The sequence below is a fragment of the Macrotis lagotis genome, chromosome 1, assembly GCF_037893015.1.
Source record: "Macrotis lagotis isolate mMagLag1 chromosome 1, bilby.v1.9.chrom.fasta, whole genome shotgun sequence".
In the NCBI taxonomy this organism is placed as follows: domain Eukaryota; kingdom Metazoa; phylum Chordata; class Mammalia; order Peramelemorphia; family Peramelidae; genus Macrotis; species Macrotis lagotis.
This window is the reverse complement of record NC_133658.1, coordinates 176142762-176169385: the sequence shown is the minus strand read 5'-3', so window position 1 is coordinate 176169385 and position 26624 is coordinate 176142762. Positions and strand designations below refer to the sequence as shown.

At 32.6% G+C, this 26624-nt stretch overlaps 2 protein-coding genes across 10 annotated transcripts in view; one reads left to right on the top strand and one right to left on the bottom strand.

Annotated features, from left to right (window-relative positions):
• Positions 1-25898, bottom strand: part of FLRT3 (fibronectin leucine rich transmembrane protein 3) — a 41702-nt gene extending 15804 nt beyond the window's left edge. For 5 of the 7 annotated variants that reach the window (XM_074209417.1, XM_074209418.1, XM_074209412.1 and 2 more), the window contains exons 1-2: positions 25809-25875; positions 10164-10197 (exon numbers count right to left, since the gene is read on the bottom strand). The gene's annotated coding sequence lies outside the window, so the exon portion shown is untranslated. Of the gene's footprint in view, positions 1-10163; positions 10198-25808 lie in introns of all 7 variants that reach the window. The other 2 variants (XM_074209413.1, XM_074209415.1) reach the window with 2 other exon arrangements.
• Positions 1-26624, top strand: part of MACROD2 (mono-ADP ribosylhydrolase 2) — a 2318796-nt gene that overhangs the window by 319063 nt on the left and 1973109 nt on the right. The gene's annotated exons all lie outside the window — the stretch shown is intronic.

The window sequence follows — 26624 nt, the reverse complement described above, 5'->3', positions numbered from 1 at the left end:
CTTCATTTAGTTTATCTATTTATATGCTTGTTTGATTAGCAGTTTGACCTTTTGCATTCCCTGGTAAGACTGTGTGATATCAAAGTAGAAGGTAAACCCATGATAAGAGGTGTATTGACCCCAATTGTTCCATGATTACACTTTTACTGGTATTGGAGAAACAAAACAAAAAACAAACAAACAAAACAATAGATTTAGGGTGGGTGAATTTTTTGAATTCTATTAAATTAAAACACTAAGCAATTATTGTGTTTGACCTAACCAGTGATGTAAATGTTGCATTTTAAGGAAATGAAAGATTTAAAGAAATGAGATAAATGAAAATTGAGCAAATTCTTTTACTATATGCTATCAATTCCAATCCTATTTTGTAATTTTATAAATTAGATTTAATCAAAGAAACTTTTATAACAGAAATAGTTACATCAAAAAAATTCTTGCTTTGTCCAGTTTCCAAGAGTATGTTTCCATATATCTATAATAATATTATATCTACTTAGAGAAGCCTCACTAACAATTTTAGAAACATAATATAAACATGAGTAATTTCTTTAAGCAGAAAGAGTAGAGAATTAGATGAAGTAAGGTAGGGGAACAGTTATTCTATCAATGCCAATGTAATTTTTACTTAATTGATCTATTTGAAGCTCAGTTTCTTCATCTGTCAAAGTCAACATATTTATTGAATGCCTCTTGTGTCTCTTTTATCATGTGAAAAGTTACTGACGATATAAGGAAAAACAGATGTCTTTACTAATGTCTAAAATGGGAATCTTGTTATAAGTAGTCAATTATTTACAAAAAGTAATAATAGTAAAATTATAATATCTAATATTTACAAAGCTAGTGCCTTATAGTTTGCAAAATGTTTTATATTTATATACATTATCCATTATCTTGTACATAATATTTGCTTTTTTATGTTTGTTGAATTGAATTGAATCTCCTTTGATCCTTAGAACCACCCTATGAGCTAGGTAGGGCAAGCATTTTTACCCTCATTTTAGAGATAGTGAAGCTGAGGCCTAAGGGAGATTTACTCAATGTTCCATTTTTTTTTTTTTAGATTTTTTACAAGGCGGTGGGGTTAAGTGTTTGCCCAAGGTCATACAGCTAGGTAATTATTAAGTGTCTGAGGCCGGATTTGAACTCAGGTACCCCGACTCCAGGGCCTGTGCTCTATCCACTGTGCCACCTAGCTGCCCCCTAAAATCCCATTCTTAATAAATAAATGGCATTTTACTGTTTTTACCAGGCTTTACCAGAATCTGAAGAGAAAATAATTTAGCAAATTAACTTTCTAATTCTATACTTAATTACATATTCAAATTGAATGGTCAGGAAAAAGTAGGATTTAGATGGCCTGTCTCTTTCTAAAATTTAAAAACATTTTTATTTGTATTGAAGGTAGCTATGGGTAGTAAATTGGTGACCTTGATACCAGAAACTAAAACTGAAGTCCTTTGTCACCTATTGGCTGGGTAAATAACTTAGCTTCTTTAAGACTTTTAAGTTACAAGAGGAAGAGTGATGGCCTGCACCTAGAGTTTCCTCATTTGAGGGTTCCCTTAGCACAAGTCATTTAATATAGGACAGACAAGTACAAACAGTTTTCAAATTATGTCTGGGTTATATTCCAAAAATACGAAGGTTAAGTTTTCAGAATATAATCTCCAAAGATATAATATAAGGGGCAGTTTGATTTTCAGGATATATATCACAGGACTATTTAAACCATAAAGCAGATAAATTATAGTGCTCATTAATTTTTCTGAATATGGGGTCCAAGAAACAAGAAGCTAAGAAGTACAAGAAAGAAATATTAAAAGAGGAAGAAACAGCATGTTTTTTTTTCCCTTTCTTACACAGAGGCCAAATCCAATAATCCATGGCACTAGCATTCCTTATTTCTGCTCCTACAATGTACCTGACACCTTTCTGACTGTTGTAAAACCATGCTGTAGTATTACCATGAGAGTCAGGTGAAAAACTGTGGAGATTTCAGAAAATCTTTTCACAAGTGCCTTCTCATTGCCTTTTTTCAATTTCCCCTGAAATCTTTGACTTAGAGTCTATTCTTTTTTTTTTTTTTTAACAGAGGGCACTTATAACTAGAGAGCTTTCTGGAAAGGTTGAACAGGATGGAGAAAGGTCTCATGCCACATGAGAGATGGATTAGATAAGAGAAGATTTAGGAAAGTAACATGAGAGAGAGCTTTAATAATTTAAAGAATGTTATATGAAAGAGGGATTAGATTTATTCTGTTTTGCCCCAGAGAGCAGAATTAGGAGCAGCAAGAAGTTGCAGAAAGGAAAATTTAAACTATCAGACAATTAGTGCTATAGTAGAGATGGATTGCTTTGAGAGGTAGTGTGTTCCCATCCAATGAAACTCTGTAAGTGAAAAACCAGATGACCTTTACTGTAGGAGAGAGATTCTTATCCATCTTTGGGTTGAATTAGATGAACTAGGGTTCCTTACAACTCCAAGTCTTTCATTTTAGAATTATAATCCCTCAAATTTTACCAGTATTTGAGTCAATAAAAATGTTTCTTGAAAAGTGAAAATTTCATTGGACATTTAAAGAGTTTTTCAATCACAAGCTCAGTTTGAATTTGAATTCACTTCTATTGCTTTCTTCTTAATTTCTCACTGAAATAAGATACACTAAAAGTTTTATTTGGGAATGGGCAGGCAGTTTTGGGATAAATGGCACTTTGGGGAATAGGGAGGGTATGATGCACTTGGTGTAGAATGACACTGATTTTTGGGAAAAAGTCAAAGTTAGGCTTCCACTAGAATCCTTCATAACCCTTCCTACTTCCCAGTCTTCCTATACCTTTCCCCCTTTTCCTATAATCTTGAGATCCAATGACATTGGCCTTTTTTGATTTTCCTCTAATAGGGCATGCCATTTCCCACTTCTGAGGTTGATTACTGGCTATGCCCATGCCTAGAACTCTTTCCCTCCTCATTTCTACCTCCTGGCTTCCTTGCCCCTCAGCTAAAGTCTCACCTTCTGTTATAATCCTTTCCTAATTCTGCCAAATCTTATTGTCCTCCCTCTGAGATTATACCCATTTTATCCTGCATATGTTTTATTTGTATCTAGTTTGAATAGTCTTTTCTATTGAATTATAAACTCCTTAAAGAACAGTGAATGTTTATTTTTTTCAATAATTTCTAACCCTTGTGTTTGGTGCAATGCCTGCCTTATTTTGTTAATTTTTTTTTCAGTTACTTTCAGTTATGTACAACTCCTTTTATTGGCATTTGACTTATCTTTTCAAAGAGAATGGAATATTTTCCATTTTCTTTTCCAAATCATTTTATAAATCAGAAAACTGAGGCAATAAGGTTAAATGACTTGCCTTAGGATCACATAGCTAAAAAAGGTCTGAGGCCAGATATGAACTCAGGAAGATGAGATTTTCTGATTTCAGACCCAGCACTTAATTCTACTTTGGAACTTAATATATACTTTGTGAATTTGACTTCAGTTGCTTCCTAATTTTCCCCCTCTGCGATTAAATTTGTACTTAAGAATGATGAAGTAAAATTTTTTTGGATGATACATTGGAAACTACTTTTAATTCTTTGAAAGAAGCATATTATTATATAAATCCACCTCTCCTTACCATTTTAGCATGACTACACATATTTAAAGTGTGGAAAAAACATTCTCATGATAATTGTGTTAAATTATTTGGGCTTGTGTGCTTTTAAAGCCCTCCTTACTTTTCTGTTCTTTATCAAACTGCTTTCCCTGTAGGTAGTTTAGGAGGCAGTTGTTTTACAGAGAGTATTGTTTAAATGTGGAAATTCAAAATGATAATCCATGTTCTCCTAATAGGTTGGTTACATCATTACTTATTCCCAAATGTGTATTGACCCCATATTTCACTAAGTGAGATGCGTATGCAGTATAGAAATCAGTATGGTCTCTTAAAGTACTTACCTTATTCTTGTGAAATAGTTTGCATTAGAAAAATATCATCTAGCAAGTCTTACAAATTATTTGTAAATTCAAAGCATTGTTAAAAATGAAAAGACTGAATTTGATATATTGATTATATAATTCAGCTATTTTCCTATGAAGTCAAATTTTTATTTTTAGTTTTTAGTTTTTTGCAGGGCAATGGGGTTAAGTGGCTTGCCCAAGTCCACGCAGCTAGGTAATTATTAAGTGTCTGAGGCTGGTTTTAAGCTCAGGTACTCCTGACTCCAAGGCCAGTGATCTATCCACTGTGCCACCTACCTGCCCCTCAAATTTTTATTTTTTTAGTTAAAAATTATATCAAATCTTCCTGAACAATTCTAAGGAGATAAAGAAGAAATTAAATTTTATAAGATCACAGATGCCTCATAATATTGAAATATTGCATTAAAATTATAAACTGAAATTTCTTCACATATTTTCCTTTTATAATAAAAGTTTTTAGATTCATTTAAAACCAACATGATATTTTTAAGTGTTTTTCCATATTAGACTACTTTGGAGCAATGCATACTGCCTAAGGCTTTAATTGGGAATTTAAAAGAAATTTTAAGTTATTCCTTGCCTAAACATTTGTCTCTTAATCATCCAACTTGAGCTTTTAGGATCAGAAGGAAAGGGGTTAAAAAAAAAATTAATGAGGAAAAAATGTTTAAAAAATGTAAAGATTGTGCTTTGCAGTAGTTGATACTGTCAAAAGTTGAAATAGTGGTGGTGAAATTAAAGTTACCATAAAAACCTCTCTTTTTCTGCCCTTTTCTCTATTCTAAAATTCACAAAGGACTTATCTAATTTCTATATCTATGTCTAAATTGATATTTATATCTATATTACAATCATATATATGTCTTTATATAAACATTGTTCCTTACTAAAGTCCAAAAAACCTTATAAAAATTAGTCCGGTCTCTTACTTACCTTATTCTTGTGAAATAGTTTAAATTAGAAAAATCTCATCTAGCAAGTCTTACAAATTATTTGTAAATTCAAAACATTGTTAAAAATAAATGACTGAACTGGGGGAAATTTCAAATGTGGATCTAGTGGTGGATTATTTCTACTGGTAATGGACCAGTCTAATTACATGATAAAGGCTCTTCACCATATTGGTTATATAGCCATGGAATCTCTGGTTACAACTCTCCAAGACTTTCAACTAATCTGAAGATGATTTGTGATAAACAAAGTGATAAGGGTAAGTACGTGGACAAAATAAGAGACCTTTAAAGAATTTATTTTCATTTTAACTAGCCAAAGAGGGGTTAGAAATATTAACAAGTGTGTTCAAAATTTTTAAAACATTTTTATAGTGGTAAGCCAACTAGAATCAGAAACTAGTTGAGACTTTTTGTACCTATTTATCAACCAGATAACACGTTTCCCTGTTCAAAATGCACCTTTACTAAGGAAAAAACAAGTTTAGAATTATTTTTACTCATTATATACTTAGGTGCTAGAATATTAATGTCTTAGATCATTTCCATAACTAATTATATAAGTAAATTTATCTACCACAACATATTTCACATAGTTAAGTTATCTTACAAATGAATGTTCAGCTTTTTTAGAATTTTCAAGGCACTGCTTGGTAACAGAAAAGTTCTGGAAAAGTTAATGATTAAATATAGCTGAATCTGTAGAACTATATATGTGTTCATATATTTTTTAAGTAACATAAAACTATTTCATTTCATAAATACTCTCTTCCATGCTTCAATTCTCCTGAATATTGGCTGCTTTCTCTGTATATGCATTTGCTTCTCCAGATCTAAATAGATAACTGACTTTTAAATGTATTTTTAAAAATCATTCAGTCAGTAATGGTGTTAACTGTAGGTCCATACACAGCTTTCAGGGTAGAGAGAACTAGAACTTTTTTCTTATTTTTCTTTTTCTTTTTTCTTTTTTTCTTTTTCAACAAACTAACTATGTAGCTACTCTTGCCTTTAAGTTTATCAGTTAAAAGTGTGAAGTTACTGAAGATGTAATTATTTCTTAAGTAACTAAAAGAAGCACTTTAACTTTAGTTGAACTAGTGTCTCTGGGAATTATTCTTTCTCATAAGTGACTATAGAAACTGACTCTCATTCCCAGTGTTCCAGAGAAAATTGAATAACCACAACTGGTGTTTCATTTCCTTTGGGAATTAGGATGAATTAGGTATTTGTGAGGGCTTTCAAATGATATACTATATGAATTGATTAGCGTCAAGCTAGGTGGGTGGTTTGTAACACAGTCCAAATAAATATCCCAAGCAAATTATATGATATTTTCAATTGGGAAGTTTTCTATAGGATGAAAAGTCACCTCATTATCATCAGCTTGTTTCAATGATGAGTAAATTTATAAATTGTCAAATGGTGTTTGATATATATAATGAAATAAGTGAAATTTAATTATTTTTTTCAGATTTCTCCATAATATTAATTTTCTTTGACATTTTAAATGAATAGCTTTTCAACTAGCCACAAATCCTAAGTTCTTTAGATTCATTTTGACTATCATTCTTAAACTGTAAATAATTTCAAATTTAATTTGAAATTTTATAAAATTTTATTCATGTTTTTTAAAGAAAGGAGCATGATAGACTTGAAAATTCATTAAGAAAAGTAAAATCAATCATTTTCCTGAGGGAATAAACTTTAGCAGCTTTTTAGTTATTTAGGGCTCATGTTTAAACAGAAGTTAACAATACAACTGCTATCTGAACCATTCCCCCTGCTGCTAGCCCCTTTTTGTATTCCACAAGTAACAGAGGGGGAAGGGCTTGTCACTCAGAAGTATAGCTGATAGAAATGTATTGTCTTCTTTCTTCTCTAAGGCAAATCAAAAATAAGCTCTATCACATCATCTTACAGACAAATGGAAACTTGTTGTCTGATTAAAGAAAAGTTTAGACCCACAAATAGACCCACAAATGCAGAAATGGATTTTATACTGTAAATGATTGGAATGGTAGTTTTTAAGCATTTGGACTTTTCATATTTTAATCATGATTTACATTTCAAAATCACCTCAGATTTTTAGTTTAATCCAGATTTAAGAAGGGTTTACTGATTTACAGTTGTATCTAGAATATTCATAATTATTAAATGACAATATAAATTTACTAATTTCACTGAACTATTTATTTTCATGCCCTTACTCTCAAGGTGCTTTCAATCAATTAATATGGTTAAATATTTTTATTTTTAGAAATAATTTATAACATATTCTAAATTAGGAAATATGAATAGTCTATACTTTTTAATCTGTGCAACCCTAAATCAATCACTTTTCAGAAATATAGAATCATATAAAGTAGGACTTCTCAGGTCCTCAGTTTCCTTATCTATAAAATTGTATTTGATGTCTTCTATAATCCTTTTTTTACTATTTAGTTCTCTAATCCTATAATACTATGATCCTACAGAAACTGATTGGTTATTTTAGAAGGTAGTTTTCTCTCCCTCATTAAAAATTTTCAAGAAGTTCCTGTTATCACCTCTAATTGAATCCCATATTTCTTATCACCCTCTCCACAAACTCATGTCCCTTCCTACCCAATCCCCCAACTGCAACTCAATCCCAAATCTTCTCAACAAAAAAAGCTTAGTTACCTTTTGAGTCTATTCTGTTTGCCCTGTCTCACACCTATTATTCCATATAGTCACTCCTATTGTTTCTTCCTTTGAAATGTCTCTTAGATTTTTCACATATTTTCTGTTCCTACTGTTTTCTACCACCTTAGTCCAAATCCTGTTTTAATTATTACTGAAGTTTACTGTAGAATCTACTCAACACCATGCTTAATTTCTTTTAGATATTTTCCATATTATTTCTGGATTTATATTTACTAAAGTACAACTTTTATATATTATTCTCCCCATGCTCCTCTGATACTGAAAAATCCATAATGGTTCTATGTTGTCTACTACAGCAAATCCAATTTTTTTTCTTCTTTGGACCATGCTATTTGTCTAACCATTTTTCCTATTGCTCCTCAAATGAACTTCTAGTTACAATGAGACTAGCTCTCTTACTTTCTTTTATTCTAATTTTCCTTTGCCTAAAATAGTTTCCATCCCCTAAAGAAGTCCTAAGTATCCTCCATGATATTAAAAATTTAGAGTTACAGATGATCCCGCCAAAACTTCTCTTTTATAGGTGAGGAAGCTAAGAAGTTAAATGATTTGCCTAAAGTTAAAGTGATCTTACACAGGAGCACTATATTTCATTCCTGTGACCATTGCCTTTAAATGCCTCTTCTGTAAGCATTTGATAACACCTCTTTTGCTCTGTATTTGGAAAAGATTGAGATGTGGGATAGACAATTATACAGGCAGCAATGGACAGATGAATGTTTGAGCTTCAGGCAGGCTACACATTCTTACTTGCTGAGCAAGTCTCTTTAATCTCTCTCAGCTTCAATTTCCTCATCTATAAAATGGGAATAATAAAAACACCTACATCAGAGGGTGGTTATGAAGATCAAATGAAAACATATGTAAAGTTCTTTGCAAACTTTTATGCATTTTATAAATGCTAACTCTTTATAGTCTTATTAGTACTACTGGGTAATTTTGAAACTGGTTGAGTGACCAGACCCAGAGTTGTCACTAATGCTTTAATGGTAGCTTGGAAGGAGGACTCCAGTAGAGTGTCCCAGAAATCTTTGCTTGGCAGTGCAAAAAATAAAAATGATCATGTGCTCATGGGTTGTGGTGATAATGCAAAGCCTGGGGGGTAACTAAAACTTTGACAAAATCAGATATGAAAATTTGACAAATAACACTGGGCAGAATCAAATAGGTTAAATTTGATAAGAAAATGTAAAGTGTTATACTCACTTGGTTTTAAAAACAACAACCCCCAACCATAAGAAAAAGAAGGCATGATTAACCATCTAGTTGTCCCCCCAAAAAGGTAAGGGCCTTTAGTGGACTGCAAGTTCAAAATGAATTCACAGCCAAGAAAACAAATTAAATCTTGTTTACATTACTAGAGACCTAGTCCTATGACAATTGAGGTGATGGTCCCACAGTATTATTTTTGTTTAATTCACACGTGAATGTCGTCTTCATTTCTAGGCATCATCTTTTACGAGACACATTGTTAAGTTGGAGAGTGTTCACTTAAAGGTGATTGAATGAATTGGAAATCAACTGATTTGTTAATGTCCCTAATCTTGAAAAATTTTTCTTGTGCGTATTTATATTATGTTTCCCTATAGAATGTAAAAGGCCAAATCAAAGACAAAATCTGTTTCTTTTTATTTTTCTTTTCTCCAATGTTTATTGAATTGAATGTTTAGACTGGAGGAGAGAAATCCTGTGTGAATAGGATAGCTTCATTCAGGTATTCCTTCAAAAAGTCCAAGCTAGGAGCAGTGGGTTTTAAAGACAAAGGTGAATTTACATTTGATATAAGGAAAAACTTTGTCCATTGATAGAAATTTCCATGGATGACCTATTGAACTTTTCCATTAGTATATTTGTTTTGGAAATATATAATATTTACAAAGTTATAATAATCCTGTCCCAGAATTGAAGAGTAGGGAAAGATTGCCTTTGAGAAAAAGCAAAGTTCTTTTCATGGTCCCAAACTTCTTCCAGAAACAAAGGCCTATTTTTTTGTTTGTCTTTTCTTTTTGCATCACATATTACATTTTATTTATTTTGTTAAGTATTTCCCAATTACATCTTAGTCTAGTCTGGCTGTACTTGAGAATGGCCATGGTGCTTAACATATTTGACATCTCTTCTTTAAATGATAGCCTAAAGAGATTACTTGATTCCTTGTACATTTCTAGAATCAGTTATGAGAGAGTTGCTATGTGAATGCTTAAAAAGGGGAGCAGTTATTACTACAACCAAGAATGATTTTATTAAGAATGAATATTCTAGAAGAAGTTCAGAATTTCCTTTTTGTTGGCCAATTTTCACACAGCTCTTTGGTCACATGGAAAGAACACTGGCTTTGGAGTCAGAGGACCTAGATTCAAACTGCTTCTGGCATATACAACCTGTAACTCTGGGGAAGCCATTTCACTAGAGACGTGTGACTCAGATGACAGTACTGTTAGTTATATTTAGAATGAATTGAGTAAGTAGGATCAATGAATGGTAATTAATAAAGTCATATAAATTATTCATCAAGTGAGGCATTAAATAAAGAAGCACATACCTGCCAAAAGTCTTTGCCAGTCATGGAGGATACCCTGCATGAAATATAAAAAGAGGAATAATTCCTTGCTGATAGCAATGTTCTCCAGGTGCTATTGACTGTTAACCAGGACATTGTGTTGAATATTTGGAGCTGGGAAACACTGTGTAGAACCTTCTCAGTGAGGTCCATGGCCTCATCTGACTTACTGCAACAGGCTTCTAGTTAGAATCCCAGTATTACCTCTGTGCAATTAGTCTTCCCCATAGATTCCAAAGTAACCTTCTTAAATAAGAATCTGATTCTTAATTTTCCTTTCTTTTTTTTGAGATTTATCTTAAATTCTACCTTCAGCAGAAGACCTTTCCTAATCCTCCCAAATGCTAGTTGCCTTCCTTTGTCAGATTAACTACTCCTTATATAGCCTATATATGTGCCTAGTTATTAGCTTCTGGAGGGTAAGGATTGTTTTTGCCTTTCCATATATCCTTAATGTTGAGTATATGGCAAATATTTAAGAAAGTCAGTTGTCTGGCATAGCCCTGCTTATTAAACTTTAGTGGCTTCTTGTTATCTATAGGCTTGGATAAAATACAGGTTCCTCAGCTTAGAATTTAAAGTCCTTCATAGTCTATTTTCTGTTTTCTTTCCCAGGATTATCATATATTTACTTTCCTTCATGAATGCTCATTTTGGTCAAATTGACCCTCTTTCCATTCTCCAAACCCCATGAACTTTTCCAGTGTAGTCTTTCTGGAATTGTTCAGGATATATAAGATGAAAAGAAAGGTGAGAATGTTCCACAGATTTTTTTTTCAAATTTTAATGCCATATTTCCCCAGAGTACATCACAGAAGCCAAATACATAGCACAAATATATGAAACGCATAGTATCTTTGTCTTGTTTGTGCAATTGCTATCTGAAAACAGCTGATGAACTATTGGCTTTTTATTGCTGGTGAATAAAGTAGTAAGCAACTTTTATTCTTGTATCTAGGAAGATGGAGAAACAAATAAATATGCCTGGACACTTTTAATTTTGGTGATATTTATGCAGATATCCATGCAAAGCAGGCAATGTCTTCAATCTTGGAAATTTGCCTAGGTGGCCCTTTCTGTCACATAGTTTGAGTTTTTCCTCTTGGAATTATATAGAACTTTTTTTAATGAAGTGATTTTCCTACTGACAGATGTGAAGTCTTGATTGCTTGAAGTACACACACACACACACACATATATACATATATATGTATATATATATTATAATTGAATTTGTGGCACATTTTTAACATTTCCTTCAATGCAAAAAAATTGGAGGCAATATCGTTAGTATAAATGAAGAAAGTAAGTAATTTTAAGGATGAACACAGTTTTAGAACTTTTTTACTTTACTCTCAATTACAACTTTTTACTAGAATTAGAGGGTCACATAACTAATCACTGCTATGGTAAGTTTTACTGAAACCCTAGAGACATGAAAACATTAAGGAGTATAATCCTCTTTTCAGTTCCCAGAAATAATTTACAAATTAGTGAATTTTGTTTTAATATACATATTCTATATTGGTATAGATAATGAATTCAATTTTTTTCAGGTTTATAATCATATTCACTTGTTGACAAAGTCTGCAGTTTTAGAATTTTACTGACCTTTTTTTTTTGGACTAAGAACAGAAGGGTCTTAGAATTTTGACCTAAACACAGGTGTAGTAGTATTGAAAGGACACTAGTTTGGAATCAGATGATAGAAATTTGAATCCTGGTTCTGGCATTTAACATCTGTGTCACTTAGATCAGGCACTTCATTTCTCTAGGCAACAGTTTCCTTGTCTAAAAAATGAAGGGTGCTTCAAAATGATATCATCCAACTTTAGTTCTGTGTTTTTTTTGCTCCTCTCATCCTTTAAAAAAAACCCCAAGGAGTGAGAAGTGGGAGGTCATTGTCTGGGAAAGGTTAACATATTGAAGCAAAGTTTAGGAAATTAATTTTTTAGTCTATTTGCTTGATGTTGATACAGTTGGTCTGATTTTTTAGGCATTCATTTTTGAGTGGCACCATTTTAAGAAAGCATGGAAAAACTAGAAGAGGACAGGTGTCTTAAAACCATACTATATAATGGGTGAACTTTACTAAAAGATCCTATGATAATTTTGATGATATTGATGATAGCTAAATCATAGATCTAGAGTTGAAAGCTTTTTCAGAGGACATCTAGCCCAATCCCTTTATTTTTTAGGTGGAAAAACTGAGGTTCAGATTAAAGGTTACACAAGAAATTGGAGATATTTAGCTTGAAGAAAAAGACTCAGGAGCAATATGGGCTCTTTCTTCTAATATCTGAAAGTTTCTCATATATAAAAATGGGGAAAAAAACCTGATTCTTTTTGGCTTCAGAAGGCAGAACAAGGACCAGGGAGTAAAATGAGGTAATTTTAACCTAGTATAAGGAAGACCTTGCTAATCAATAGAGCTCTCTAAGAATATAGTGTTATACCTTGAAAAAAAAATGAATTCCTTGTCAATTAAAAATATTCAAGTAGAAGTAGGATGGCAGTATCCCTAGCTGAAAGGAATCATTCTTACAATTGTCCTTGAGAATTATGTCCGAATCTCTCCTCACCCCTATCATTTTGTGTACCTACACACACACACACACACACACACACACACACACACACACACAGAGATATATGTTTATGGATAGATATGGAAATAATTAGAAATAGCTATAGATAGATGGATAAGGATCATATCTATTTGTGAACATATAAATTCAATGCATTATTTCTTCCCTGTTGGATTGTAGCCTTCCTTAACGCAATTCCTAGGTCATTTTTCATCTTTTATCTTCTTAGCCTATTACAAAGCTTTTTGCATAATAGGCACTAAAATAGTTGCCAAGTTATCAAATTATATGTAAGGTAGGGAAATTTGGAATCTTTTCAGTTAGACAACTGAGGAAACTGAGCCACAAAATACTTTTAATTACTAGCCATGAGTTTTTCCATTAGAACATATAGCATCCCCATCTCTATGTAGGTATGCACGTCCTCTCCTATATTCTAATCCCTTTGTTTTGTAAAACCTAGAACATTGCTGAGGATGGAAAAGCTACTCAATAAATACTTTATTGAATTCCATTGGATCAAATTTTTACATAGATCTTAAAAGGTTGTTTTATTTCATTTTGTTTTTGTATTTAAATTAAGGGGCTAAATTACTGATTACTTGAAGTACATTTGTGGCACATTTTAAAAAATATTTCCTTCAAATGAAAAAGCAGTACATTTTTGTTGTTCCTGAGTGTTCCTGAGAAGTAAAATGACTTGCCCAGTATCACAAGGTCCATTTTACATAAGAGGCAAGACTTGACAGTAGTAATCCTGACTCCAAGGTCAGAGCTGTGACTAGTTCTCTACTGTGTCATACTTCTTCTCTTTTCAACATTTAAGTTAGTTAAAAACAAAATTTAAAGCAAAACAAAAACACTAAAAAAGAACAAAATTTTTCTGGCATCTTTCTTATGCTACCTTTTCACAGTTCAGAAAATAAAAATTGAAAAAATCAGCTTTTTATATATTTATTTCTATTTTTAAAAGCACAGGTTGACACTCTGAATAGACTTGCTCCAGAGCCTCCCTGTCCATGCAGCTCAAGCAGTTTTGAGGTGTGTTGCTAAGTTATTCAGAACCACAGGGATTGTAAATAATATATTGAAAAAAACCCAAGTAGGTTTTCTGGAGAACTTGGGAAGAAAAAGCCTAATTACTTAAAGTTGTTTGAATTGTCCTTAGCACTTGTATTTTTCTAACATCTCAGCTTCTTGCTATTCTGTGCCTGAAGCAAAATTTCTTTTTTGAGGGTAATGTTACTTCCCCCTACAACCACTGAGGTATGTGTTTTACCTTCAAATCAGAAACTACCAAAAGTTCTTTCTGGTAACAGTACCAGGGAAACTTTGGAGGTTGACTTGCCTTTACCCCAGTTCTGCCTATCGTGATTTGAATACCATTTCAGTTGGTAGAGGGAGGTGTGTGAATAATGGGAGCTGAGAATTTTCCCCAAATACTTATATTCTTTTTTAATGAAACAAGATATACTTTAATAATTAAATGCAAAATAAATCAAATTTTTTATATATGGTCTGGATCAAGCTTTAACAGCTTTAGGGAATAAGCAAAGACCTCTTGAAAAAATTAGCTCTTTAACTGAACTTTGAAGAGAACTAGGAATTCCCAGAGGCAAAAATGAGAAGGAAAAAATATTCCGAGCATGGGAGCCGGCCTTTGTAAAAATCAGAATTAGAATGGTGGATATCATAATGGGTAAATAGCAAATAGATTAATTTGGCTGGATAATAAATAGATTGTCTGGGATAAAATGTTTCATCACACTTGAAAGATAAGTTGGAACCAAATTGGAAGGGTCTTTAAATGCCAAGGAGAATTTCTATTTATTCTTAGAGACAGTATGTAGGCATTGACGTTTCTTGAGCAGGAAAGTGACATATTCAGACCTATGCTTTAGGGATATCCATTTGGCAAGTGTGCAGCTAATGGATTGGAGAAAGGAGATATTGGAGACAAGAAGGTCATTGCAATAACATATTTGAGAGGTATTGAAGGTCTGAATTATGGTGGTCATATTGTCAGTATAGAGAAGAGGTCAAGTGTCAGATTTATTATATAAGTAGTCTAAGACTCAAGAGATATTTGGATATGAAGGGAAGAATGATAGAGGGAGTAAAAATTTGAATATGGTTCTTACTGTGGATTGCAGACCTATATGACTAGGAAAAATGGGTTTTTAACAGAAATAGGAAAGTTATAAGAAGAGATGGGTTAGGTAGGGGGTAGGAGAAATAATGATTTCAATTTTGGAAATATTGAGTTTGAGATAAGATTCAGGGAGAATTGAAGGATTGGACTGTAGGCATGGATAGATATTGGACTGGCTGCAACAGAACCTGGCTAAGGGTTTAATGCATTCCTGTGAGATACATGTGTCAATTTTAGTTATTAACATAGAGATAATTGAACCCAGTTAGGGCTGCTATGATTCAAGAAAGAAAGTCTAAAAACAGAGGAGAGGACCCCATACCTTGAGATACACTTACATAGAAATGGTGGAGGGAAAAATTGAAGATAAAACATAGGGCACAGAGACATACCATTCATATGAATAAGGGAGAGAGGAAAGAATAATGTCAGAAAAAATTCAGGGAAGAGGGTATATTAATGGAGAGTATGGTTATGGTTACCAGTGTTAAATGCTACAGAAAGATCAAGAAAGGTGAAAACTTAGGGAAAAAATTACATCAGTATTTGCAATTAAGAAACTGGAAGCAATTAGATAGCAAGTAGAAATGAAAGTCAGAGTGTATGTGGCTGAGGAGAAGCTATATGAGAAAATGAAAGCATGGATCTAAACGATGCTTTCTCTGACTTTGTAAATGAGACAAGAACTATAGAAAATAGTATGAGTTGCTAAGTGAATGGTTTTTTAAAGAAGAGTCAGCATATCAGTGGAATAGATATAAGATATAATAGTAAATGACTATCTACTGTTTGATAAACCCAAAGACTCCAGCTTCTGGAATAAGAATGCACTGTTTGACAAAAACTGCTGGGAAAACAGGAAGAGAGTATATCAGAATCTAGTCATAGACCATAATCTCACAACCTATTCAAAAATAATGTCAAAATGAGCATAAAGGGTGATACCATAAGCTAATTAGAAGAGCAAGGTATCATTTACCATTTAGATTTATGGAGAACGGGGGAATTTATGATCAAAGAAGACATAGAGAACATTTTGAAATACAAAATAGATAATTTTGATTACATTAAATTGAAAAGATTTTTGCACAAATAAAACCAATGTAATCAAGATTAGAAGGAAAGCAGAAAGCTGAGAAACAATTTTACAACCAGTTTTACTAATAAAAGCCCCATTTTTAAAATACATAGAGAACTGAGTCAAATTAATATGAATACAAATCAGTCCCCAACTTAGAAATGGTCAAAAATATATGAACAGGCAGTTTTCAGATGAAGAAATTAAAGCTATCTATAGCCATATGAAAAGTGCTCTAAATCATTAGAGAATGCAAATTAAGACAACTATGATGTATCATGTCATATCTATCATATTGGTTAATGTGACAGAAAAGGTTAGATCAATGTTGAAGGGGATGTGGGAAAACTAGAACATTAATGCATTATTGGTGGAATTGAACTGATCCAAATTGGAGAACAATTTGGAACTATTCTCAAAGGGCTATAAAACTGTGTATCTTTTGATCCAGCAATATGACTACTAGGTCTGTATCTCAAAGAGATCAGAAAAAAGGGAAAAAGACCCATATGTACAAGAATATTTATAGCATTTCTTTTTGTGGTGACAAAAGAATTGGAAATTGAGGGGATTCCTATCAATTGGGAAATGACTGAATAGATTATGGTATATGAATTTAATGGGATATTTGTACTCTTTAAGAAATGATGAGCAGATTTTAGAAAAACCTGGAAAAACGTTCATGGTTTTGAGTGAAGTGAGCAAAACCAGGAGAGCATTGTACATAACAGCAACACTAGACAATGAGCAACTATGATAGACTTAACTTTTCTCAGCAATATAGTTATAAGACTTGTGAATGAAAATGCCATCCACATCCATAGAAAGAACTATAACATCTGAAGGATATCAAAGCATACCATTTTCATCTTTTTAAAATTTGTTTTGCTTTTTCAAAAAAATCCTCAATATATCCAGAAATTAGGTTAACACACTAGTGTCAACCTCAATATCCATACTTTTTATGATTCAATTGGATATTGGCCATAATTGATTCTAGATTATATATTCCTTTTATTTGATATCTATCAAATGTTTTACAGTAAGAAAAAAGGTGCTAGGTCTTCTAACTCCTTCACAAATGTCCATTTTTCTAATTCTTTCCTTGTAAATTTAGGAAAAAAATGATTCCATTACATATTCCACCAAGAGATTTCCAAGACAAAAATAAATGATACTGTTACCAATTCTTTCAGACTCATGGTATGATCATGCAAAACACATTTTACATTGGTCAATGATTATTCTTGTAAAATAAAAAAAATAAAAATGAGAGAGATCCAGGAGTGTTTGTATTCAGACAGAAAGAAGGCCAAATTTGACATTAAATATTGAGAGGAGAAATTTAAAAGGCAGGTTTCCAGAGGAGATGGGAATAGGCCTTGGCAAGAAGAACCATATTTTCCTCCATGACTGAATCAGAAGCAAAAATGGGAGAAGGATAATGAAGGGCTTTGAGATATAGAACTGGATTACATATGAAACCTTTGTTGGATAATCTTGATTTTCTCACTTCAGTAAGAGTCATGATACTTTATACTAGTGAAGAGAAGATTCAGGGTTGATGTTTTGGGAAGTACAACCAAGAACAATTAAGGAACATTTAATAGTGAAGGCCCTGTTGACTTTGTATACATTATTTTTGTCTTCACATACCTTACTTGTCCTTACTATCTTATTTTACATTCTCGTGACTGACTCCATGATTTTTTTTTTTTTTTGCACAAGATACTTCCTCTTCAAATCTGTGAATTTTCTAGGACAATCCCCCATGCAGTGGAAGAAAAACAAAATAAAACAAACAAACAAAAATTCCACAAAGTCTGAATGAACACCATATTTACTTTTTAAAAATTTCTCTTATGTATTTCTTTCCTATCTCATGGTTTTCTTTCTTTTTTTATTTAATCCTAATTCCTCATACCAAAAGTGACTAAACTGTAAATATTTTAAACACGAATGTGTATGTACAATATTCACCTAGCTGTTTGCCACTGAGGAGAATGGGAAGGGAAGGTAGAAGGAAATTATGTAATTTTAAAATATACATTTGTATGTAGATGAATGTTGAAAAACTTTCATAACATATAACTGGAAAAATAAAATATCAATTGAAAAAAAAGTCTGTGCATTTTCATTGGCTATCTGTGTGACTGAAATTCTTTCCTTCCTCCTTCTTTTCCTAGTGTACTTAAAGTCTCAAAAAAAAATACTACCTTCTGCAAGAAGCTTTCTTCTTCCTTCATAATATTAGTACACTCTCTCTGAGATTATATCCAGTTTCTTGTTTATATATTGTTTTTGTGATTTCCCCCCATTAGATTTAAACTCCTTGAGAGATAAGTTTACATTTCTTAGTAAGTCCAGAACTTAGCACAGTTCTGGCTGGCTTATAATAGGTTCTTGATAAACACTTGTTGACTTAATAATTGTGTAGTGGGTCAGATTACCACTGCTGCATGACTTCTCACTGCATTCAATAACATGTCATATCAATTTGTTCAGTCTCTACAACCCAACTCAATATAAGAATTTGTGATGTTGAAGGTTGTTCCTGACTTATGAGAAATCTCCAGGTTTTGGTGAACTAGTTTGGTCCACTGCAAGGGGAATTCTGAAACACTCTTCCTCTATTGAGTCATGGAGAGCTGGTTCATTGGGAAAAGAAAGAATTGATATCATGGACTGAGAACTGATGACAACTGGAGGATATGCAGTGGCAGTGGTGACATCTGCTAGAGGCTAGAGAAAATATGAAGGATACAGTCACTAGGCATATGGACAAAGAAATCCAAAAATACCTTGTATAAAGTTTTGTAAGTGCCTTAATAGCACTTATTATAGGAGGGAACCCGCTTAGGGGATGGTTCTAGATGACTGAAGTTATTGGGCCATTATTTCTCATGTCTCTGCAAGAATACAATTTGTTTTCATTGATAGATAAACCTATTTGTTCTCTGAACCTTAAGAGTCCTAAGTTTAGATAATATCAGATAATGAAGTTCCCAAGTTGTCTGTGGGTGATGAATCAGAGAGTGAGAGGTTCCTCTCATTATCTAGACCTTTCTTGACATAAGAGCACCTGACCCAAAAGTCTGTTTTCATCATTTGCAGTATTTTTTCCATCCTGGACATCCTAATAGATTTTTAAAATCCTCTTGCCATTGCATGTGGTTGGAAGGTTTCAATATTGTCATTGACATTGAGATGCCTTCTCCTTCAGTGCAAGATTTGAATGTTAACTCTTTTAGGTGGTACTATTTGATTTTTGTCATTGTTTCTCCCATGCCAGGGACAGTACCCTGAATGCAACAAGTGCTTAAGGCATGTTGAAATAAATTGAAGAGTCTTAAGACACCTATCTGGATTTTCTGAAATTTAAGATAGGGACTGGACCCATGATATCATTGATATAGGTCCCAAGTGAGGAGACTTCCTCTGCCAGTATAAGTCAGCAAATCCTCTGGAACTTGTGGTCTTAGAGAGCTACCTATAGTATCAAGAAGGGCAGCTAGATTGTGCATTGGATAGAGCACTGCCCTTAGAATTAGGAGATGGAAGTTCAAATCCAACCTCTGACACTAGCTGTGTTACCTTGGACAAGTCATTTAACCCTGACTGCCTCTTATCACTGGGCATCTCCAGTCATCCTGACTCATATCTGATCACTGGACCCAGAAGGCTCTGGAGGAGAAAGTGAGACTGGTGACTTAGCACAGCCCTCCTCATTCAAATCCAATTCATGTGCTTGTCATGGCATCACCTCCTTAATGTCATGGTCTCTTTTGAAAATGAAGGACAAACAATAGTAATAATACCAAAAAGCAAAATGACTTGCCCTGGGTCACATAGTACATATAAAATGTGGAATAGGATTTGAACCCTGGTCTTCTTGGCCATGAAGTTGGCTTTCTATTCATTATGAATCTCTACTTTCCCATTTGAATTTTGATATGTAAAAATCATACCTGGTTTGGGTAAATAGATGAATCTAAGTTTGCATTATTTTCCAAAAAGGAACCATTAAGAAGTACATGATAGGGGTGGCTAGGTGGCGCAGTGGATAGAGCACTGGCCCTGGAGTCAGGAGGACCTGAGTAAATCCGGCCTCAGACAATAATTACCTAGCTGTGTGACCTTGGGAAAGCCATTTAACCCCATTGCCTTGCAAAAACTAAAAAAAAAAGTGCATGATAACTTTTTTCTTCTCAAGGACCTGTATAGTCATGCCTCATTGATGATAATTTTCATAGGCTTATTTTAGAGTTGCACATGACTTTAGAATCTGAAGAGTGTTTAGTAGGAAATCTGTGAATTCACTTAATGCTCTTCCTGACTACATTTATGCAATCTAGAGAAATAAAAGTTGAGGCTTCAGGAAGTTTTCAGGAAGTTTGCTCTGCTTGTTGTTTTCTTGGAAATGTGTTTGTGGGTGGAAGAGAACTTGAATTAGAATATATAAGCTTAAAAATGAATTGGCTGAAGAAAATAAGTGGAGATAATGTCTTTGTGTGTATATATATATTAGACATGTTCATTTATGTTGGGAAAAATATATATAAAACCATACTGTAACAACAAAAATATTCTGACTTTTTTGTTGTTTTTTCTTAATTTTAAACTTAAGTAAAAAGTGAAAATATATTGTCATGTGTGCAGAAAGATATGAAAGGATTCATAATATAAAGCAAAAAATTTCCATTTCAAAAAGCCTAAATAATAAATACTATAATTTGGATTTCTTTTTTTTATCTTTTCTACATTTCACTTTTAAGAATCCCATCCTACTCATCCTACTTTTCCTTAAAACTACTCAATTACACAATATATTTTTTTCAGGTTTTTTGCAAGGCAAATGGGGTTAAGTGGCTTGCCCAAAGCCACACAGCTAGGTAATTATTAAATGTCTGAGGCCGGATTTGAACTCAGGTACTCCTGACTCCAGGGCCGGTGCTCTATTCCTTATGCCACCTAGCCGCCCCTACTAACTATATTTTGACTTTCAAACTGTGCCTACCCTCAGTAGCCAAACTTATAATAAATTGATTGACAAATAATAATATCAAATTATTCATTAATATAGGGAAATATAATGATTAACTAGTTAGGGGTCCTAATGACACTATATGTAAGTTGGTCATAATTTATATAAGTTGGTCTCATAAAATAAACTATATTATTATGAACACAATTATTCTGGAAAACATTCAGAAATGAGCAATTAGGACAATGAAGGACCTTGTATTTATTCTATATGAGGATTGGTTGAAGGAAAAGAGTGGAGAAGAGAGAATTAAGGGATATGATAGCTGTTTTTAGTTAATTGAAAGTGCCTCTATGTGTAAGGTTAAGCTTCTGCATATCTCTTGATGGCATGACTAAGAGCAAGAAATGGCACTTATGAAGAAGCAAGTTAGATGATTACTGGTGTCTCCTCCAAATCTGAAATACTATATTTTATTTCTGAAAAGAGAACAGTGATACTTGTTCTCATAGGGGAAGGTACTTTCTTATCCTGATTGTAAGTGTAATTAATTATTGCTGGTAAATGTGTTGTTATGCATTCTTTTCCCCACTTTTTACACTGTTTCCATGCATTTGTGATCCTGCATTTTGTGAGGACAGACATATTATTTATTCCTTATTTTATATTTACTGCAACCTCCTCCTGATTGTGTCAAGTTTCACCCTCATATTCCCATATGAAAATTATATTTGGTAGTAAAAATGATAAAAAAAAATGTACTTTTAATTTAAGCAAAAAAAATTTTAGCTTCAAATATAACCTGAATAAAATGTAGTGGAAGAATATTCCAAAGAAAAATCTATAAACGATTATTAAGGACCTTCTATGTTCCAAACACTGGGGATATAAAAACAACAAAAGATAATACTTGTACTCAGGGAGCTTATAAGTAAAAACAGCCTTCATTCAAATTTTAAAATAAATGTTGCAAGCTGAAAATTTGAGTCCTAGAACAAATATTAGGAAAATCTGAGTTAAATTCTTCTGTGGATATTCACTAACTTTGTGACTATGAGAAACTCATTGAACCTTTCTGTACTTCTCTTTTCCTCCATCCATAAAATCGAGTTATATTCGGTGTCTGCTGAGGTTTCTTCCATCTTTAAAATTATGATCCTATGAAATTTTTAATAGTAAGGCAATTCCAGTACTAGGCAATAATATATTAAATATTAATTTAACTGTCAATAGTATAGTAAAGTTTTCTTTACATTAGATTTTGTGACTGTGGTTATTTTTTGTCATTTGAATCATTAAGGTCTTTAGATTAAAGACATAATAAAGTTTGTCTAAGATAGAATTTAAATTTTAATTTATAACTGTTCTTCAGTTAATAAACAAGAGGGTAGAATGAAGATATAAGAATATATTCTATATTAATTTTAATGGGACTCTATTTTGGAACTAGTATGCTATTAATTGGCATAACCTTTGAAAACTAGAGACTTTATAGCTAAAACACAACATTTAACAAAAAATATCTGCTGTGAGGCATATATCTGATAGTTATAGTTCTGTTTAATTTAGAATGTGATATTTTATTAAAAATTTTTGGCAAAAGTTATTTAGTGTGGCTTGCCCGACTAAACATTAAATCAAAATAACTTTTGGAAGAAAATTCTTGTTCAATTAGAACAATATTTAATATTTTGGTTGAAAATTTCTGTCTCTACATTTTTTTAATAAAGGGAAAAATGTACATATCCATTGTGTCACCATGAGAGGAAGTATAGCACAAAAGGAAGAGGATAAAATACTTATGAGAGGTTTCTGTACTACTTATATGAACTGGTTAAAACTTGGATTTAATTAAATTTGAGGGAGGAGGGAAACTAGGACAATGGTGTGTGTTAAGGATGGAGTGCCAACTTTAACTTTGAATTTCCTGGCTCTGGTCCATTTGTGTCACTGCTTCAGTGTTATTTAAATGTGGGATTTTAGATTTAATTTCCTTTCAAGGGAGACATAAAAACCACAGTTTCTTTTTGTAAGAAGCTGCCAAAGAATCTCCTTTTGCATTATCAGGTAAACAGTCTAGTTTATTTTATTTTATTTTTTATTCCTTCAAGTAGAATAATATAGCCTAAGCAGTAACATGTTAAAACATTCTAATGTAAATGAACACTCCAGAGTTCTAAAAGTTGTACTTCTAGTCTTTTTCTGTGAATGTATTTATGGACATTTGGGAACTGCATCATGGGACTTGTTAATTGCAAAAGAAATTTATTATTGAGGACACTAAAATCATCTTCCAATAATACTGAGACAGTTCTTACTAACGGATAATAAATACATCCATCTATTTCCGTTCCAATTGATTCAGCAAATTTCTACTAAGAGCATGCTATTTGCATTGGCTCCAATGATTTCTAAACAAACAATTAGGAAAGTGGGAATTTTTTTTAATATTTCTATTTCAATTATTTGTCAGTGACTAATTCTTATTTTACTCACTTTTTAACATGTAAAAGGAGAAAAAATATCCTTAATTAAAGGCAGAATTTTAAAGCTTAAAAAACTTTTTTTCAATTTTATAGTCCTCCCTTTCTGACTATATAGTTATATCTATAGTGATACCTATCAATCTATTCATCTATCCTCTATCTAGATCTTTTTTGCTTTGTGTTATAATGAAAAAGTGTTTACCAGTTTTTTTTTTAGATTTCATAAATTCTTGACTGATGGTTATTGTATAGTAATGACTGGGGAAATCAAAAGAGGTTTTGATCATTCCCAGTTAAAAGATATTGTTGGAATATGCAATCTATTTTTGAGCACTTTAATTTATTGATTAATGTTAATATTAATCAATATAGTTTTTGGTTCTGCAAGATATTTCTGTCTTAAATAGAAAAGAATGAATCACAACCCATGGTTTCTACCTCAATACTCTAAAAAGTTGAGTTCACTGCTTTTGGAGTTAAAGTACTTATTTTCAAATCAATGCTTATTTTCTTCATAGATAAGTGAGCTTGTATCACATAGCTTCTGGGGTTTCAATTTCTATATCTATTTAATGTGGGGATTTCATTCAGTGTACTTTGCATTTGTAAATCTATGATCTTATTCATTCTCAAAAGTGTTGACATTAAAATTTTTGGTGGGGGGGTGTTGTTTTGTTTCTCATCCAGTCTGTTTACAAAGATTAACAGGATCAGAAATGACCAAAAGATTTGATAAGTCCAATTTGCTTTGTCCTACTGAAATGTCCTTTAAGTAGTGACTCATTCTGCTTTTTATGGATTAATTTTTCAAAATCCATAATGACCTGTACTGTCCAAATCTTTCAGGTACATTTGGTTCTGCCATGCTTGTACCACTCCTTTGATGGTTTAGTATGGACATTTTTCTTCACTTGGGTTTGCTGCCAATATTAATTTATTGTGACCCATATGGTTATTAAAAAAAGAAAGAAAAGCCTTGTATGACTTCTATATTTTTTCAAAGTTTTTTTTAAACCATTTACAGAATCCCAAACCTGGCAAGAAACACATAGGGAAAATTTCACAAGCAGACTCCACTTGACAGACATACTGATGACAGACATGGGGAAAAATAAGTCAGTGAGAAGTAGCCTCCTTGCTTTCAGCAGCTTTCCATAATGTGATCCTATGAAATATAAAGTCCAATAAGTGAAGGGGATAATTGAGGTGTCTTCATGTGTTCATTCATTAATCTCCTTGTGTCCTAAAGCAAATGAGCAATTAAAACCAGTGTTTTTCATGACCTATTCACAAGATCAAATTCCTGTAAAACATGGGCATATCTACCACAGACTCCTTTAAATCCTAATAAATTGAAGGATATTTACAGACACTCCAGAACATAGTGAAATATCTGCAGTGACTCTTTAGAATGCACGGTATGTTTTTCTTGTTTTGGTTGTTTGGTCATTTGAATCCACTTTGCCTATGTGAAAAACATCATATTCATGGGGGTTTTTGCAAATCATTTACTTCCCAATGCACACATAGAAAAAACAATGTCAGAATACATAGCCATAAGCTAATACCCAGACTGTGCCTTTTTTGTGGAAAAGGTTAATGTAGCCTATTATTAGTTGAATGAGAAACACTCGAAAATAGAGGCTTATGACAGTTTGTATGTGAAGCTCTGCTTTAATTATGCAGAGTGAGCACACCTAAATCTCAGGGATGCACACATTTAGAAATAGTAGCTGGCATTATGTTGTGTTAGACGGATTGTGCATTGGCACACATGCTTATTGCTTTTGTTTGATATAGCCTTTTCTCATGGGATGAAATGTTCCCAACAAATACTTCGCCTGGGCAGTTCAGATTTAATAGCCATTGAAGTAAATGGCCGTGAATTTGCACAGCAGAACACCTTTGAGCTAAGCAAAGAATAGATCATATCACAAAGATAGTAATTTTATCTCAAATGTGGTCAAAATAAAATTTAAGATTAAATTATTTAGCTATGATTCCTATTTATGACTTATGTAGGCATGGTTTTATGCATCTTTTTGTATTAATTGACTACATATATATGAATGTATACACACATACACACCTAGTTTTTTTTAAGTTGCAGCATATTGCAAAATTCTTACAAATTGGTCAACAGTAGGATGTTTTCTTTTTAAATACTCAACATTAATTGTGCTATTCATTTGCCACTTCCTTAGCACTTAATGAGTTGACTTTTTTGCACTCTGGATGGCTTCTAATAAAGTACTCTTTAAAAATTCTAACATCAAAAATTATTTTAACTAGTTCTCCTTATCATACAACAACAAAGCTTTAGCAATTGACCCGCTGACCTTAATTTTCAGGAAACTGTCACATTTCTTCTTTATCCTTTTGTGTAACTTAACAATGTGACCCAAAATACTGCAGAGCTTTCAAGTTTCTCAGCATTGTAAGGTCAGACTTTGATCACCATAGTTACAGTTTAGATCTGTGGGTCAAGGGTCAAATAGATTAATGATGTCAGACACATCTTTAAATGGGTCTAACACTGCTTCACCACACGGTAAGCAGCTGAGCATATTTGATATGACAAAGGCATTCTTAATTCTTGCTAATAAGAAGATCTTTGAAGACATCTGATAGAAAGGTCTTTTCCATAATGCAAGAATGTTCAATATTGAGCAATGGTAGACATCAACAGTGGCCTGTTTCCATTCAAATAGTCAGAAATGGATATCAAAGATAGGCTAAAGAGTTCAAGTTACACGTGTCTCTCCTGTGTATATGGATTGCTGTATCTACAGATCTCTCTCTTCCTGAGGACAGAGCATGAGAGTAGATGGAAACTCTTTATCTAACAGATAAAGATTGCAGAATAGGAATACATAGTTTCTTTTATACTTGTTATCTGAAATTTTTTTTCCTTGATTTGAGGAGCTAGCATTTAAAAATTCAGATTTATTTAAAAGGACATTTTCTCTTTATAAATGATCTAGTACCTTTATTTATGTGAATGTGTTTATATCCTAATAGAATATTTATAGAGATTATTTAGAGTTTTTGGTCTATATTTAGAAACTTTTTATGTCAGAAAGGGAAAGTTATTTTATTTCTATATAGCAAAGTACAGAAATTTATAATGAACAATAGTTTTAAGAAGTTTAAAA